General features: G+C 41.4%; 1 pseudogene; it reads left to right on the top strand.

Annotated features, from left to right (window-relative positions):
* The first annotated feature begins 375 nt into the window (after positions 1 to 375).
* LOC107151635 lies at positions 376 to 4614 on the top strand (annotated as a pseudogene).

Raw genomic sequence — 4614 nt, 5'->3', positions numbered from 1 at the left:
ATTTTCTCCTATAAATTTGTTTTGGTTTTGTATAGCTCCAAGATCTATCCTTTGTGTTGGGAGACAATGTTTAGAGATGTTGGATTTAATTGTGATTTAAAGTAAATTCATTAGTTTCATTAAAGACTTACAGATTTTGATGGCATATAGAGAATTGAGGTTTGAACTTAGGATTTTATGTTAAGGTCGGGAGATGTGATGGTATGGAGGTTAATATATCTTAGCTTCTTTGGGGGGTTGCTCAAATGCAGGCAGATATTAACAAGACAATAGACATGAGTACTTGGGGGTAGTTAAGGGCTTAGGCGGACTATAGAACCATCTTGTAACATTCATCTATTTGCATTTAGTAAATTACACGTAATAGGAGTGGTCATGCTTCGGAGGAAATATAGGGAAAAGGTAAGGAAGAAAGCCTCCCTTTTCTTTTCATGTTGCTCGAGTGTCTTCCCTTCTAGCACTGTGGATCCAAGGCATTACTGGTTTTACCCTATAGGCTTATAGTGCCCCTGTAGGGTTCCAATACCTCTCCTATGAGGGGAAGGACAATGTTAACAGATCCCAGTATAAACAATATACAACCTAAAAAGAAATAGTTGCTATTAAGACACAGTTTTGTCACAATATACAGAAATGGTGAATTATTATCTACAATATAAACAGTAGGTTTGTAAAAGGGTTTACAGTTTCTGATGGTGGACAAAGAATTGGGGTTGAGGTGTAGAATGATATGCTGAGGAGGTAGGAGGTGAGGATATACAGTTATTATATCTTAGGAAGTGTGACAGAGAAATCTAAAGAAGAAGGTTAGTAGCAGGAGAATAGAGAAAGTAATTTTGGGTAGACAAGTAAGTGGGAAGACAGTAGAGTACATAAAACAAACGCACATATATTAAGAAAAATAAAAATGGTAAAATAGTAAAAATTGGAGGAGAAACAGAATATACAACACAACTGTTCTATACTATTCATTTGTCCCAGTCCTCAAAACCCTAATTCATGCAAAGCAGTTGGTTTCACATATGTTGGGGATGTGAGAAGGAGAAGGAAAAAAATCTTGAAGGAAAAAACAAGGATTGTTTTGGTTGGAGATCAATACTTTCCTGCTTCCCTCTCATCCAATAGGTGGGGTCTCTGTTGTTAGCTGGTATATCCACCCTCAGGATGGTGAATGTAACCAGGGTGTCACTATGCAAGGATAGCGGCTGCTGGGGAGAAGGGAGAGTTAGAAACTGAGTACCTGGCCTCCTGGAGTTCCAAACTGGGAGTTGCCCCCACTAAAGATGGTGATGAAGGTGACCCAAGATGGAGGTGGCTGATTTCAGCAAAGGGGTGTCAGGTCGGGTCAGGGAGAGCCTGGTGATGGTGTTGAACATGGACAATGTGTTCAGAGACAGCTCTGTGGCCTGCAGTGTGTGCTGTCTGCTGTGTTCAGAGCCTGTGTGGCCAAAAGTTTTCTGTGGGTACTGATGCGGATGGTCCTGCTCAGGCACCTGGTAGTCCTGTGTGGGTGAGTAGTTAGGAGACCTACTCTGTCACTGGGGCCTGGAGCCCTGCACAGTAGGGTGGCCATGATTCCTGCATGGGAGCAGGAATATCACTGGCAGAGAAGCAATATTCTCACTGCTTGAGTCCCAGGTCATAGAGCGACACAGAATGCCGCTTCCCTCCGTCCTGCCATCTTGGATCCCCCTGTCCAGTCACTGTTGCATCCACATCTTTTGCAGGCCCAATTCCTACCCCCAACCTGACTCATGGCCTCAGCTGGCGAGTCGGGGGTGGGGTGGCCTGTGTGCAGGGCTGGTGGCCTAAGTACCTGGGAGTCCAAGGACAGGAGTGTGTGTGAGCAGGTAAAGAGAGAGCACATGTGCCTATAGCCAGGACTTAGGGAGCTCCCAGGGCAGAGCTTCCTGGGCTGTGCAATAGTAAATAAACTTAAATAGTATTTTCCTCAAGGAAGGGGTACCATTTTCCAGGAAATGTCCAAGTAAGTCACAGAAGGTTTGTGGAGGGTAAATCTAAAAAAGATTGTGTTTGTGATTAAATTGGCTATAATTAGCACAGTTACAGTTACTTGAACTCTAAAGTACTGATATGAAGCAAAGTCTGAAACATTGATCTGCTCTTATCTACAGAAGATTTTATAGTATTTGTTAGGTTTTATTACTTGGGGAAACTAAGTCTTAAAGGAATTAGGATTTCTACCTCTTTCAAAGTCTTAAATGATTCCTTTCTAACTGGTTAAACAACTGTTATTTAAGTTATAACAATATTATTGACATCCAAAATATATGTGACTTGGTATATGTATGTATCTGAGAACTATCTAAGCCTTGCCTAAGAGTTATGTAAAAGTGTATAAAATGAAAGTTTATGTAAGTTTCCTGACAAGACAACCCATAAGTGCTCTCTTTTATACATTGTATCTGATACAGAAGGGCCACATTGTCATTAGAAGATCTGTCTTATATACGTTTGCTTTGAATAAGTCTATTTCTGACCATTAACACTGTTTCCTAACTGTATAAGAGATTTAAGGCTATGCTTTGACTTTGGTTCACCTATGCAGGCCTGTGATTATTGTTACTGTACACTCTGGATACTAAATTGTACTTTAAAAGTTAAAATTATAATAATAAAATAAGAAAATTTTTAAAAGAAAAAAATCAGGCACCATAGGCTCTCTCTGCTTCCTGGCTGTCCTGTCCTGAGCTGCTTTCCCCCACCATGCTCTTCATCATGATGTTCTGCCTCGCCTTGGCCCATAGCTATGGAGTCGGCTGACCAAGGATGGAACCTCTGAGGCTGTCACATGTGCCAATTTCACAAATGGTGGAAACTCAGAACTTCTGAAGTCCAGAAGCTGCAAATCCACACTAAAGCACATGTGGACAGAAAGCAGTGAAGAGTTGTCTATTGGCCGACTCCTGTCACAGACTATTCATGGCAAAGAAAATGATGCAGATTTGGACCTATGACATGACCCCCAGAACCTCAGTCTGAGCAAGACTCCTGGGACTGGCTGAGGAGATCCACAGATGTTCAAAAGCCTCAGCCCAGGCCTAAGAAAAGGCCCATTGTAAATAAGGAAAAGTTTAAGAAAATGGGGCGATTTTCATTCCAACATCAAAAACAACAAAGATGAACCTGTTGACAACTGGGGAAATTGTAGATCATAACCATGGGGCATTTAGTGCTTATTTGGGGCATAACCCCACTAGTGGGGGATTGTAACTGTCAGGTCAGTGCCTCCTACAAAAATTGTGGGATTTGACGTGGCACAATAAACTGTGATGGATGCCAAAGATCCCAAGTCACTTACCTGTCGTGTCAAATATGAAAGGATTGACAAGTCTCTAAGAACTCACTCTGCAACAACAGCTCTTCAAACACCTGTTACCAGGAGCACACCCAAGGCCAAGTGCCCTGGCTCTGCTCCAAGCCCGTCCAGGGGCCTGTATTTACATTCCCTTTTATAGTAGATTATAGGCAAGTACAGAAAGTGTCCCCACTCTAACTGTCATGTGGGCCCTCCCCCCTGGAAGGGGAAAAGGGGTGGGGCTGAAGACTGAGGAATTAAAGATCACATGACAGGGCTGTTGTCTCAAAGAAGGTCACAGCTGTGGCCGGGAATGTGTCTACACGGCTGTTCTTGTCTGTGTCAAAGACACTCATGGAAGCAATCTGACGTCACCTCTGCCCAGTCAGCTTCATCTCTCGGTGTGGTTGTAAGACACCACGGGTTTTTTAAATTCATTTTTATTGGTTCTTCTTATTTTTATTCATTCTAATACATAACATTAGTTTTCATGTTGACAAAATTATGAAAACATGGAATATAACTTGTTCTAATACAGCCCCCAGTACTTCCCCTTTCCCTCCCCTTTATGTCCCCTCTAGAGGGAAAGGGTTCTCTTCCCTCTACTGATCTTTTGCTATTAAAGTTTTTTTTATTTAGTGTCTTATGGATGCGCATGATGGTGAGATTGACTGTGTGTATGTATACAGGAAAGTCAGGTCAGATTCCTTCCACTGTCCTTCCCTTTCCACCCCACCTCCCTTCCCTTCATTCCCCTTTGTCTACCCCACTGATAGTACTTCTATTCTTTTTTTAATCCTCCCTTTATTTTGAATTAGCTTCCACATATCAGAGAAAATATTCAACCTGCAACCTTCAGGGACCAGTTCATTTTGCTTAGCATGATAGTCTCCAGTTCCATCCATTTACCAGCAAATGCCATAAAGTCGTTCCTATTTATGGCTGAGTAATACTCCATGGTCACCATAGATTTTAAAATCACACTTGAGGACACACTCTTAAGATACACAAACATACACTCATCTATCACCTATCAAGAGGACTTTCATTGACTCATAATGATTCAAAATAATCTATCATCAAAAGGACAAACTAAGCAGAAAATGTTTCTGACACTCACTGCTCTGAAAATCTCTTTGAAAGTCTTAAATTATACTAATTAATAATCCCCACTGAGGCATTCCTGAGCTTCAGGTAGCTAAACTGGTAAACACTGTTGCATATATTAAAATGCAAAAAAAAGTATCTTTAGAGCTCTGTATTCTTTATTTTATGAACACAAAGGGTAGCCACAT

Source organism: Marmota marmota, unplaced genomic scaffold (assembly GCF_001458135.2).
Source record: "Marmota marmota marmota unplaced genomic scaffold, marMar, whole genome shotgun sequence".
NCBI lineage: Eukaryota > Metazoa > Chordata > Mammalia > Rodentia > Sciuridae > Marmota > Marmota marmota.
Note: the sequence above shows the minus strand (reverse complement) of the source record. Positions and strands in the feature narration are given on the sequence as shown.